The sequence below is a fragment of the Zingiber officinale genome, chromosome 1B, assembly GCF_018446385.1.
Source record: "Zingiber officinale cultivar Zhangliang chromosome 1B, Zo_v1.1, whole genome shotgun sequence".
Classification (NCBI taxonomy): domain Eukaryota; kingdom Viridiplantae; phylum Streptophyta; class Magnoliopsida; order Zingiberales; family Zingiberaceae; genus Zingiber; species Zingiber officinale.
The window spans coordinates 7,990,573-8,005,416 of NC_055986.1; the positions used below are offsets into that span (position 1 = coordinate 7,990,573).

Genomic DNA, 14,844 nt, shown 5'->3' on the forward strand with positions numbered 1-14,844 from the left:
TACTTGGAAATATAATTTCCCCTATTTGATTCATGTCGATCTTAATTAAGTGTCAAATATAACAAATCCCAATTGATTGAAATCAATTAAAGTTTATTTCCATTATTGTCATTAGCTACTTCTCCAATACTAGAGATTCTTTGTTAGCATTAAACATTAGGGGATGTAGCTTAAATGGTAGAGCGCTCGCGAGCATGCGAGAGGTATGGGGATTAATACCCTGCATCTCTATTTGTTTAACCTTTTATGCCAATAATTTTTTTTATTTTTTTATCTCAACATTTGAATTGGTTTGTCATTAAAACCAATACCCTGAATAGAGTTCCATTCATTTATTACCTTCTAAGCCAATAATATTTTTATTTTCTATCTCAACATTTTAATTGATTTGTCGTTAAAACCTTAATAGCAAATTAGAAAGATCCACGCAGCCACTCAGATCAATCGACTCGATCACCACCACGAAGCACCTCCATCACCATCCATCGCTGCGCAACTCTAGGTTGCTCAGGAGCAACAGTAGGTTCGAAACTGTAGGATCGTAAGAAATTTAGATATCTCCACAATTGCATGGTATTGTCCACTTTGGGCCTAAGCCCTCATGGTTTTACTCTTGGGCTCTCCCCAAAAGACCTCATGCCAAATGGAGATATCTTTCTCTTATAAACCCATGATCTTTCCCATGTGTTTTCAATGTGGGACTATGTTTGCAACCTTGTAACCCCAACAATCCCCCCCCCCCCTTCAAACAAAGGACCACAGGCTTACAATATCCAATCCTCGACCCACCAAGTCTTCCTGCCCCTCGGTCCACCCGACCTACTAGGACTTCCTTGCCTAGCTATAACTAAGACTTCTTGCCTAGTGTCTGGTCCTCTTGATCCGAACATAGGAACCCCCCCACCTTCTTTGTTCAAGGTCAATATTGTACCCACATGGACAGTCAACGGTTAAACCTTCTGGCAGTCCGGGCTCTAATACCAATTGTAGGATCGTAAGAAATTTAGATATCTCTACAATTGCATGATATTGTCCACTTTGGGCCTAAGCCCTCATGGTTTTGCTCTTGGGCTCTCCCCAAAAGGCCTCATGCCAAATGGAGATATCTTTCTCTTATAAACCCATGATCTTTCCCATGTGATTTTAATGTGGGACTATGTTTAACCTTGCAACCCCAACAGAAATAACCATCTATTTCACCACCACTATCGTATCGGCTGTTGCTTCTTCTCAGGCACCTTCCTCGGCCCCTATTTCCTCCTGAGCTTGACAATCGTGTTTGGCCTATGTTTGGGATCACCTTTGTAGTTGCGTCCTTCCTTCTTCGTGGCTCCTTTCGTCAATTTCGGATGGCTACATCTCCAATACTACAGATACTTAGTTAGCTCTAAACATTAGGGGATGTAGCTCAGATGGTAGAGCGCTCGCTTTGCATGCGAGAGATACGGGGATTGATACCCCGCATCTCCATTTGTGTATAACTCTTTTAATGATAATAAATTTTTTATCTCAACATTTTAATCGGGCTGTCATTAAAACCAATAGCCCGAATAGAGCTCCATTCGTTTATTACCTTCTAAGTCGATAATATTTTTTTTTTATCTCAACATTTTAATTGGTCTGTCGTTAAAACCTTAACAAAAAATTAGAATGATCCACGCAGCCACTCAGATCAATCGACTTGATCACCACCACGAAACACCTCCATCACCATCCAACACTACGTAACTCTAGGCTGCTCAGGAGCAATAGTAGGTCTGAAACAACCATCTGCTTCACCACCACTATCGTCTGTTGCTTCTTCTTAGGCACCTTCCTCGGCTCCTATTTCCTCTTGAGCTTGACCATCGTGTTTGTGTTAGTTAGAGGCCTAGAGCCAATCATATAATAATTGTTGTATGGACTCATTGTATCATATTCTTGTATATAAATAAAGGCATTTCTTTATGGTTATTATACTTACTTGTATTGGTGTCAAATAACTAAGTATAATAGCGTCCTTGAGTAGAAGGTTCTTATCTATATCAATCGATTGGTTAAATCGATAGTGAGATGATATAGAGAACACTACTCTTAATCATTCCTAGTCAAGTATTAACATTCAGGGACAATGTTAATGCAATGAGACTAGCATGTAGGTCAACTCGATGACTTAATCTCACAAGTCATGGATATAGAGATATCAAGTTGACACATGGGTATGCATTGTAGAATGTATACTGAATAACCCGCCATGAGAAAGTATCATGGATCGTTATATGAGTGTCATATACATTCTCATGTGGCTATTAGTATGACTATTAGTCCTTAGACCTGAAGTCATCATGGTTCCCTACATAAAGAGTTGCATACTTTGGCTTCGTCAGACGTCACCCTCAACTGGGTGGACTATAAAGGCGATTACTGGGTATGTAACAAATTATGTGGAGGGATGTGAGTGATGTAGATGGGATCTATCCCTCCTATATGACGGGAGTGACATCATCATTCTTGATAGAGTGAGACCACTAAGTGCATGGTCATGCCCAAATGAGTCAATATGAGATATTGAACTCATTTGTTTAGAGTGAGTCTGCTTGGAGTTCAAGATATAGATTGATTAGAGGATGACACGGTCTATGCCTCAATTTAATCAATCTAGATGTCAAGGATAGAAGGACATTATCATATATTGTGAAGGGTCACAATTAGTAGTCACAAGGTGATGTTGGATCTCAACATTCTTGTAACTTGGGTAGTAATGATCTGTTGCTAGATACCGTTCATTACTTATGCTTCTAAATGGGTTTAGGAGCATTGCCAACGTTACAAAAACCTATAGGGTCACACACAAAGGGCAATTAAATGGAGAATAGGTTCATATGATGAACCAAAAGGATTAGGTTCATATGATGAACCAAATTGGATTAAGAGTAATCCAAATTAAACTAATTGAGTTGGACTCAATTTGATTCATGTGTCCAATGAGTCTAATTTAGATTATGACTCATTGAATCAATTTAACTTAATGAATAGAGATTCATTAAATCAAATTGACTTGAATCTATGGTTGGATTTGATCAACCATGGGAGATAAATGGGTCAAGTTTGACTTGATTTGAGAGGGAAGGTGAAGGGTCAAGTTTGACTTGACCAAATGCCACTTCATTGGTCAAGTTTGACTTGACCAAAACTACTTGGCATGGGCCGGCCAATCATGGTGTTCCACATCATCAAGGTGTGTCACCTAATGAGGGAGATCAAGAGCCTTGACTCTTGATATTCCATGGAGGTTTATAACCTTCCAATAAGTGGCCGACCACTTTAATTGAGGAATCAAGTGCATTGTGTGCTCATTCATTCCTTCTTCTTCCTCCTCTCTTCTCTTCTCTCCCTCTCATCCTCCTTGGTTGAAACATTCAAGAGTGCTAGCACACTCTAGGTGTTTTTCTTCCATCTCTTGTCCCGTGTGGATATTTCTAGAGGTGTGTACACTTGAACACACTTGAGATCCGAAGAACCTTGAACGAGCGGGATAAGCGAAGGGTTTCGCATCAAAGGTATACTTTCTTTCATGTAGATCTAAGGTAGATCTAGGATTACAAACATGTACATGTAAAATTTTTAACCTTCGAACGGATCCGGTGGTAAGACTTCAGGGTTTCCACAACGCAAAAACAGTTTGGCCTCTGTTTAGTATCACCTTTGCAGTTGCGTCCTTCCTTCTTCGTGGCTCCTTTCGTCGATATCGGGTGGCTACATCTCCAATGCTAGAGATGCTTCGTTAGCATTATACATCAGGGGATGTAGCTTACATGGTTTAGCGCTTGCAAAGAGGTATAGGGATCGATGCCTCGCATCTCCATTTCTTTAATTTTTAATGCCAATAATTTTTTTTATTTTTTATCTCAACATTTTAATCGGTTTGTCATTAAAACCAATAACCCAAATAGAGCTTCTTTATTACCTTCAAAGCCAATAATATTTTTATTTTTTATCTCGACATTTTAATTGGTTTGTCATTAAAACCTGAACAACAAATTAGAAAAATCCACGCAGCCACTCAGATCAATCGACTTGATCACCACCACGAAGCACCTCCATCACTATTCGTCGCTGCGCAACTTCAGGCTGCTCAGGAGCGACACCAGGTTTGAAACAACCGTCTACTTCACCACCACTATCGTATCGTCTATTGCATCTTCTCAGGCACCTTCCTCGGCCCCTATTTCCTCCTGAGCTTGACCATCGTGTTTGGGCTCTGTTTGGTATCACTTGTGTCGTTGCGTCCTTCCTTCTTCGTGGCTCGTTTCGTCGATATTGGGTAGCTACATCTCCAATGCTAGAGAGGTTTCGTTAGCATTAATCATTAGGGGATGTAGCTCAGATGGTAGAGCACTCGCTTTGCATGCGAGAGGTACAGGGTTTGATACCCCACATCTCCACCATTTGTTAACTTTTTTAATATACCAATAAATTTTTTTATTTTTTATCTCAACATTTTAATTGGTTTTCCATTAAAACCAATAACCCAAATAGATCTCCATTCGTTTATTGCCTTCTAAGCCAATAATATTTTTATTTTTTATCTCGACATTTTAATTGGTGGTGTTTGGCCTCTATTTGGGAACAAATTTGTGGTTGCGTCCTTCCTTCTTAGTGGCTCCTTTTGTTGCTATGGGGTGGCTACATCTCCAATACTAGAGATTGTTTGGTAGCATTAAACATTAGGGGATGTAGATCAGATGATAGAGCGCTCACTTAGCATGCAAGAGGTATAGGAATTGAAACCTTGCATCTCCATTTGTTTAACATTTTATGCCAATATTTTTTTAAATTTTTTATCTTAACATTTGAATCGGTTTGTCATTAAAACCAATACCCTTAATAGAATTCCATTCGTTTATTACCTTCTAAGACCAATAATATTTTTTTTTATCTCAACATTTTAATTGGTTTGTAGTTAAAACCTTAATAGCAAATTAGAAAGATCTACGCAGCCACTCAGATCAATCGACTAGATCACCACCACGAAGCACCTCCATCACCATCCATTGCTGCACAACTCTAGGCTACTCAGGAGCAACAGTAGGTTCGAAACAACCATCTGCTTCACCACCACTATCATATCGTCTGTTGCTTCTTCTCAGGCACCTTCCTCGGCCCCTATTTCCTCCTGAGCTAGACCATCATGTTTGGCCTTTGTTTGGGATCACCTTTGTGATTGCATCCTTCCTTCTTTGTGGCTCCTTTCATCGATATCAGGTGGCTACATCGCCAATACTAGAGATGCTTCGTTAGCATTAAACATTAGGGGATGTAGCTCAGATGGTAGAGCGCTCGCTTAGCATGCGAGAGGTACGGGGATCGATACCCCGCATCTCCATTTGTTTTTAACTTTTTATGCCAATATTTTTTTTATCTCAACTTTTAATCAGTTTGTCATTAAAACCAATAACCCAAATAGAGCTCCATTCGTTTATTACCTTCTAAGAAAAAAATAATATTTATATTTTTTGTCTCAACATTTTAATTGATTTGTCGTTAAAACCTTAACAACAAATTAGAATGATCCACACAGCCACTCAGATCAATCGACTTGATCAACACCACGAAGCATCTCCATCACCATCCACCGCTGCACAACTCTAGGTTCCTCAGGAGCAACAGTAGGTTCGAAACAACCATCTGCTTCACCACCACTATCGTATCTTGTGTTGCTTCTTCTCAGGCACCTTCCTTGGCCTCTTTTTCCTCCTGAGCTTGACCATCGTGTTTGGCCTCTGTTTGGAATCAGCTTTGCGGTTGCATCCTTCGTTTTTAGTGGCTCCTTTCGTTGCTATGGGATGGCTACATCTCCAATACTAGAGATTCTTCATTAGCATTAAACATTAGGGGATGTAGCTTAGATGGTAGAGTGCTCGCTTAACATGTGAGAGGTATAGGGATTGATACTCTGCATCTCCATTTGTTTAACCATTTATGCCAATAATTTTTTTTATTTTTTATCTCAACATTTGAATCGGTTTGTCATTAAAACCAATACCCCGAATAGAGTTAATATTTTTATTTTTTATCTCAATAATTTAATTGGTTTGTCGTTAAAACCTTAATAGCAAATTAGAAAGCTCCACGCAGCCACTCATATCAATCGACTTGATCACCACCATGAAGCACCTCAATAAGCATCCACCGCTGCGCAACTCTAGGCTGCTTAGGAGCAACAGTAGGTTCGAAACAACCATCTGCATCACCACCACTATCGTATCGTCTGTTGCTTTTTCTCAGGCACCTTCCTCGGCCCCTATTTCCTCCTGAGCTTGACCATCGTGTTTGGCCTCTGTTTGGTATCACCTTTGTAGTTGAGTCTTTCCTTCTTCGTGGCTCCTTTTGTCGATATCGGGGTGGCTACATCTCCAAAGCTAGAGATGCTTCATTAGCATTAAACATCCGGGGATGTAGCTTAGATGGTAGAGCGCTCGCTTTGCATGCGAGAGGTATGGGGATTGATACCTCGCATCTCCATTTGTTTAACTTTTAATGCCAATAATTTTTTTTATTTTTTATCTCAACATTTTAATCGGTTTGTCATTAAAACCAATAACCCAAATAGAGCTCCATTCGTTTATTACCTTCTAAGCCAATAATATTTTTTTTATTATCTCGACATTTTAATTGGTTTGTCGTTAAAACCTTAACAGCAAATTAGAAAGATCCACGCAGCCACTCAGATCAATCTTGATCACCACCACGAAGCACCTCCATCATCATCCATCGCTGCGCAACTCAAGGCTGCTCAGGAGCAACAGTAGGTTTGAAACAACCATATGCTTCACCACCACTATCGTATTGTCTGTTGCTTCTTCTCAGGTACCTTCCTCGACCCCTATTTCCTCCTAAGCTTGACCATTGTGTTTGGCCTCTGTTTGGGATCTCCATTTGTTTAACTTTTAATGCCAATAATTTTTTTTATTTTTTATCTCAACATTTTAATCGGTTTGTCATTAAAATCAATAACCCAAATAGAGCTCCATTCGTTTATTACCTTCTAAGCCAATAATATTTTTATTTATTATCTTGACATTTTAATTGGTTTGTCGTTAAAACCTTAACAGCAAATTAGAAAGATCCACGCAGCCACTTAGATCAATCTTGATCACCACCACGAAGCACCTCCATCACCATCCAACGCTGCGCAACTCAAGGCTGCTCAGGAGCAACAGTAGGTTTGAAACAACCATATGCTTCACCACCAATATCGTATCGTCTGTAGCTTCTTCTCAGGTACCTTCCTCCACCCCTATTTCCTCCTAAGCTTGACCATGGTGTTTGGCCTCTGTTTGGGATCAGCTTTGTGGTTGCATCCTTCCTTCTTAGTGGCTACTTTCGTTGCTATGGGGTGGCTAAATCTCCAATACTATAGATTCTTAGTTACCATAAAACATTAGGGGGTGTAACTTAGATGGTAGAGCGCTCGCTTAGCATGTGAGAGGTACGGGGATCGATACCTCGCATCTCCATTTGTACCTTAATTTTTTTTATTTTTTATCTCAACATTTTAATTGGTTTGTCGTTAAAACCATTAATCCAAATAGAGCTCCATTCGTTTATAACCTTCTAAGCCAATAATATTTTTATTTTTTATCTCAACATTTTAATTGATTTGTCGTTAAAACCTTAATAGCAAATTAGAAAGATCCACGCAGCCACTCAGATCAATCGACTTGATCACCACCACAAAGCACCTCCATCACCATCCACTGCTGCGCATCTCTAGGCTGCTCAGGGGCAACAGTAGGTTCGAAACAACCATCTGCTTCACCACCACTATCGTATCATCTGTTGCTTCTTCTTAGGCACCTTCCACAGCCCCTTTTTCCTCTTGAGCTTGACCATCGTGTTTGGCCTCTTTTGGGATCAGCTTTGCGGTTGCATCCTTCCTTCTTAGTGGCTCCTTTTGTTGCTATGGGGTGGCTACATCTCCAATACTAGAGATTCTTCGTTAGTATTAAACATTAGGGGATGTAGCTTAGATGGTAGTGTGCTTGCTTAGCATGCAAGAGGTATAGGGATTGATACCTTGCATCTCCATTTGTTTAACTTTTTATGCCAATAATTTTTTTTTATCTCAACATTTGAATTGGTTTGTCATTAAAACCAATACCCCGAATAGAGTTAATATTTTTATTTTTTATCTCAACATTTTAATTGGTTTGTCGTTAAAACCTTAATAGCAACTTAAAAAGTTCCACGTAGCCACTCAGATCAATCGACTTCATCACCACCAGAAGCACCTCAATCACCATCCACCGCTGCGCAACTCTAGGATGCTCAGGAGCAATAGTAGGTTCGAAACAACCATCTGCTTCACACCCACTATCGTATCGTCTGTTGCTTTTTCTCAGGCACCTACCTCTGCCCCTATTTCCTCCTGAGCTTGACCATCGTGTTTGGCCTCTGTTTGGTATCACCTTTGTAGTTGAGTCCTTCCTTCTTCGTGGCTGCTTTCGTCGATATCGGGTGGCTACATCTCCAATGCTAGAGATGGTTTGTTAGCATTAAACATGGGGGGATGTAGCTCAGCTGGTAGAGCACTCACTTAGCATGCGAGAGGTACGAGGATAACCCGCATCTCCATTTGTTTAACTAATTTAATGCCAATAATTTTTTTTATTTTTTATCTCAACATTTTAATCGGTTTGTCATTAAAACCAATAACCTGAATAGAGCTCCATTTGTTTATTACCTTCTAAGCCAATAATATTTTTATTTTTTATCTCGACATTTTAATTGGTTTGTCGTTAAAACCTTAACAGCAAATTAGAAAGATCCACGCAGCCAATCAGATCAATCGACTTGATCACCACCACGAAGCACCTCCATCACCATCCATCGCTGTGCAACTCTAGTAGGGCTGCAAACGAATCGAGCCGGCTCGCGAGCTTTTCGAGCTGGCTCGAAAAATATTCGATTCGTATTCGAATTTATCGAATTCGAGCCGAACTTGAACATGTTCGAACTTTTTTTCGAGCCGAACTCGAGCCCAAATTATATTGTTCGAACCGCTCGCGAGCCGTTCACGAGCCTTAATATTTATTAATATAAGTTAAATATATATTAAATAAATAAATTTCGAGCCTTTCAAACTTATTTTCGAGTAAAAATTCGAATAGTTCGCGAACATGTTCGAATATTTCGAGCCGAATTCGAACCCAAACCCTAATTCGAACCGAACTCGAACCAAACATTTTAAATTTTTCGAACTTCGAATCGAGCTCGAACTCGAATATACTTATTTCGAGCCGAATTCGAGCCTTAAATTTTTCAGCATATTCGGCTCGATTCGATTCGTTTACACCCCTAAACTCTAGGTTGCTCAGGAGCAACAGTAGGTTCGAAACAACCATCTACTTCACCACCACTATCATATGTTGCTTCTTCTCAGGCACCTTCCTCGGCCTCTATTTCCTCCTAAGCTTGACAATCGTGTTTGTCCTCTATTTGGGATCAGCTTTGTGGTTGTATCCTTCCTTCTTAGTGTTGGTGCAATCATGCCCTGAAAGTTTCAATGTATTAACAATTATTTAAGTTTAGGTTAATACATTGGATTTAACATGCATTGTGAGTTTGCAGGAGGAGTTTCTTGCAGGTCGGAAGACCAGATGCAAGAGAAGTCCAAGAATGTCGAGGACTGGATTCTTGGCAAAAAGAAGTTCTTGCCTACTTGCAGAAGACCAGATGCAAGACAAGAGAAGTCAAGAAGGTCGGGGACCGGATTCTTGGTAAGAGAAGCTCCTGCAAGTCAGAAGATTGGATGTGTGCTAAGCCCACTGTCAGAAATTGATTTGTAAATCGATTCAGACATAACTGTGAGGTAGAATGCCTCTGAATCGATCAGCCGATCGATTGAAGGGAAGTCAATCGATCGGCCGATCGATTAGTAAGTTTCTGTGCGAAGCACAGAATCCTCCTGAATCGATCAGCCGATCGATTCAAGGTATTGAATCGATCGGCCGATCGATCGGTGAATGTTCTGTGCGAAGCACAGAATCCTCCTGAATCGATTAGCCGATCGATTCAAGGTATTGAATTGATCGGCCGATCGATCGGTGAATGATCTGTGCGAAGCACAGATTCGTCCTGAATCGATCAGCCAATCGATTCAAGGTATTGAATCGATCGGTCGATCAATTCAAAGAGGCTCTGCGATGAAGCATAGCACGTCTGAATCGATCAAGGCAAAATCCCAATCGATTAAGGCTCAAATCAGATGATCTACGCTGTTGATCTTAACGTGACAACACTCAACGGATACCTTTGAATCGATTGGAATACGAGCCCAATCGATTCATGGCAATGGCTACGTGAGAAACGGCTAGTTTTCTCGACGTTTAAAAGCGTGGAAGAAAAAGAAAACAAAAGCATCCAAAAAGAAAATACTGTTCCATTGCTCTCAAAGGTTTTCAGAAATCCTTCAAGTGATCTAGATTTGAAAAAGTGTTCAAGCTCTCCTCTCCGCCATTTTCTGAAGTCTCACTTGCAAAGAAGAAGTCGGTTAAAGTTTGTGATCCTTCTTTTCTTCTTCATTGTAGTGTTTGTGATCTTTACTTTGGAGAGGGAGAGTTGTAATCTTGTAAAGTTTCTCCACCTTCGGTGTGATTCCGAGAAGGAGGGTTTTGATAGTGAAAGAGTGGTGAGTGGTGTGGATCCTTGGACTAGTCACCTCCTTGAGGAGGTGGATACCAAGTAAATACAAGAGTTAGCATTGCCTTCAAGTGTCCGCTGCGAAAAAGTAAATTGATCAAGAAAACGAAGTGAGTCATTCACCCCCCCCCCTCTAGCTCAACCGATCCTAACACTTAGTGGCTCCTTTCGTTGCTATGGGGTGGCTACATCTCCAATACTAGAGATTCTTAGGTAGTATTAAACATTAGGGGATGTAGCTCAGATGGTAGAGCGCTTGCTTAGCATCTTAGAGGTACAAGGATTGATACCCCGCATCTCCATTTGTTTAACTTTTTATGCCAATAATTTTTATTATTTTTTATCTCAACATTTTAATTGGTTTGTCGTTAAAATCAATAACTCGAATAGAGCTCCATTCGTTTATTACCTTCTAAGCCAATAATATTTTTATTTTTTATCTCAATATTTTAATTGGTTGGTCGTTAAAACCTTAATAGCAAATTAGAAAGATCCACGCAGCCACTCAGATCAATCAACTTGATCACCACCACGAAGCACCTCCATCACCATCCATCGCTGCGCAACTCTAGGTTGCTCAGGAGCAACAATAGGTTCAAAACAACCATCTACTTCATCACCACTATCGTATTGTTTGTTGCTTCTTCTCAGGCACCTTCCCGACCCCTATTTCCTAATGAGCTTAACCATCGTGTTTCACCTCTGTTTGGGATCACCTTTGCGGTTGCGTCCTTCCTTCTTCATGGCTCCTTTCGTCGATATCAAGTGGCTACATCTCCAATGCTAGAGATGCTTTGTTAGCATTAAACATTAGGGGATGTAGCTTAGATGGTAGAGCGCTGGCTTAGCATGCGAGAGATACGAGGATCAATACCTGCATCTCCATTTCTTTAACCTTTTTATCTCAATATTGTTTTTAATTTTTTATCTCAACATTTTAATCGGGTTGTGATTAAAATCAATAACCCGAATAGAGCTCCATTCGCTTATTACACTCTAAGCCGATAATATTTTTATTTTTTATTTCGACATTTTAATTGGTTTGTCTCCATTTCTTTCAGTTTTTATGTCAATATTGTTTTTTATTTTTTATCTCAACATTTTAATCGGTTTGTCATTAAAATCAATAACCTAAATATAGCTCCATTCGTTTATTACCGTCTAACCCAATAATATTTTTATTTTTTATCTCGACACTTTAATTGGTTTGTCGTTAAACCTTAACAGCAAATTAGAAAGATACACGCAACCACTCAGATCAATCGACTTGATCACCACCACGAAGCACCTCCATCACCATCCACCGCTGCGCAACTCTAAGCTGCTCAGGAGCAATAGTAGGTTCGAAACAACCATCTGCTTCACCACCACTATCGTATCATCTATTGCTTCTTCTCAGGCACCTTCCTCGACCCCTATTTCCTCCTGAGCTTGACCATCATGTTTGGCCTCTGTTTGGGATCAACTTTATGGTTGCGTCCTTCCTTCTTAGTGGCTCCTTTCATTGCTATGGGGTGGGTACTGTTGAAATCAATAGGTAGAGAAAAGAAATAATATAAAGCTTTTTTGATAATTTTATTATTCAAGCCGATAGGTTTATTTATACAAATTGTCCAAAACAATAATGGAAAAATTAAATAATGCATACAATCATAATAATTATAAACATAGTAATATAATAGACTTAGAAATATGATTTTCTCTATTTGATTCATGTCGATCTTAATTATGTACCAAATATAAAAAATCTTAATTAATTGAAATCAAGTAGTGTTTATTTCCATTATTGTTATTACCCCTCGATAAACTCAACAGGAGTACCTGAACGTTGAGTTTGAGTGCTAATTTGGTGAAATATTGTCTAGATAATGGCTTAAAAAATATATTAGCAATTTGATCTTCCGTAGAGATATAAGAAACTGAAAGTTGTCGAGTCGCTACACGCTCACAAACAAAATGAAAATTAATCTCTACATGCTTGGTACGAGAATCAAAAACAGGATTTGCCGCACGATAAGTTGCTCTAATATTATCACACCAAAGTTTAGGCGCAGCAATTAGGAAAAAGTGTAATTCTGAAAGAAGAGATTGTAGTCAAATAATTTCTAATGTTGCGTTAGAGATAGCTTTATATTCAACTTCAATACTCGAGCGAGAGACTGTAGGTTGCTTCTTTGAAAGCTAGGAAACAAGATTTCACCCAAAAAATATAGCATATCCACTAGTAGAACGCCTACTTTAGGAGATCCAGCCCAATCTGTATCACTATAGGCAATCAACTCTCGTGAAGACTGATGATATAAAAGAAGACCATGTAGAATAGTGCCTTTGAGATATCGAAAAATTCTCTTAAGACCTTCCCAATGATGTTCAGTAGTAGCATGCATAAATTGACAGGCACGATTCACAGCGAAAGCAATATCAAGTCGTGTAATTATGACATATTGTAGGGCGCCAATAATACTACGGTAGATCTGGGGGTTAGACATCAAAGAGGAGGATGAAGGTGCAGTAAAACCACCCTCAATAATTGGTTTGGAGATAGGGTGTGCACCATCCATTTTAGCTCATTATAGGAGCTCAGTAATCTATTTGCTCTAAGAGAGAAGACATCCTTCAGAATGTGAGAAAAACTATATGCTAAGGAAAAAAGGAGCATTGCTAAGATCCCGAATAGGAAACTCTTGACGGATAAGATGTAGTAAAGGAGTAATGTCGTTTTGATCACTACCAGTTATTAATATATCATCCACATAAATCAGAACAAATATTAAAAATTCCTCATTGCATTTGTAGAATAGGGAAGAGTCTGTTTTTGAGTTAGAAAATCCCTGAGTATGAAGCCAGGCAGATAGACAATGAAACCATGCACGAGGTGCTAGTCAAAGACCATATATAGACTTCTGAAGTTAACACACATGTGTTGAAAGTTGCGGGTGGATGAATCCAGGAGGTTGCTCCATATAAATAGTTTCTTCAAGGTGTTCATGAAGGAAAGCATTGGAAACATCTAATTGGCGTATTGGCCAATTGGAGCTTACAGCTATAGATAGTAGCAATCTAATAGTTGTAATTTTGACGAATGGACTAAAAGTATCATTAAAGTCAATACTTGACTATTGATTAAAGCCTTTAGCAACAATGCGAGCTTTGTAACGTTCAATAGAATTATCTGCACAATACTTAATTCGGTAAACCCATTTAGAGCCCATAATATTCATAGATGGGGTACAAGGGACTAAGCTCCAGGTTGCATTACGAAGAAGAGCATCAAATTATATAGCCATCGCAACACGTCAATTTGGATCTTTGACTGCCTGTGTAAAACTAGAAGGTTCAACAAAATTTGAAGAAGTAATAAGAGCACGTGGAAGAAGATAACGAGTGGAAACATGTTGACATCGTGCATAAATATCGCTTAGAGGAAGCATCCGCCGAGGAATATCATCATCAGAGCTACTCGGAGATGAGTGATCAAACGGATGAAAATCAGAACTAGAGAGTGGATCACCACTAGCCACCGAGTCTACAGGAACTTGTGGAGATGGAGCAGGACCTAAGATATCATCCCCCTTGTACTTTCAATTTGTCCTGATGAATCAATATATGGGGCTTCTAGTATATTGCTTGGTAATATTAGATAGTTGTCTTGATTATCTGAAGGAGAATCTGAAGTAGCAACTGCAAACGGAAATAGACATTCATCAAACGTAACATGTCGAGAAATATATATCCGGCCAGTCGAAATATGGAGGCAACGGTACTCATGATGCAAATTACTATAACCAAGGAAAACACATTGTAAATGTTGGGGTTGCAAGGTTGCAAACATAGTCCCATATTGAAAATACATGGAAAAGATCATGGGTTTATAAGAGAAAGATATCTCCATTGGCATGAGGCCTTTTGGGTAGAGCCCAAGAGCAAAACCATGAGGGCTTAGGTCCAAAGTGGACAATATCATGCTATTGTAGAGATATCTAAATTCTTTTCGATCCTACAATTGGTATCAGAGCCCGGACTGCCAGAAGGTTTAACCGCCGACTATGCACAAGAGCTATGGTCTGATTGAACCATGTGAGTACAATATTGACCTCGAACAAAAAAAGTGGGGGCTCCTATGTTCGGATCAAGAGGACCAGACACCAGGCAGGAAGTCCT

The 14,844-nt window shown here is 39.5% G+C and overlaps 1 non-coding gene across 1 annotated transcript; it reads left to right on the forward strand.

The window, feature by feature from the left end:
- Positions 1–5,292: 5,292 nt before the first annotated feature.
- TRNAA-AGC lies at positions 5,293–5,365 on the forward strand. The gene has a single exon. It is a non-coding gene; the product is annotated as a tRNA-Ala (tRNA).
- Positions 5,366–14,844: the final 9,479 nt, after the last annotated feature.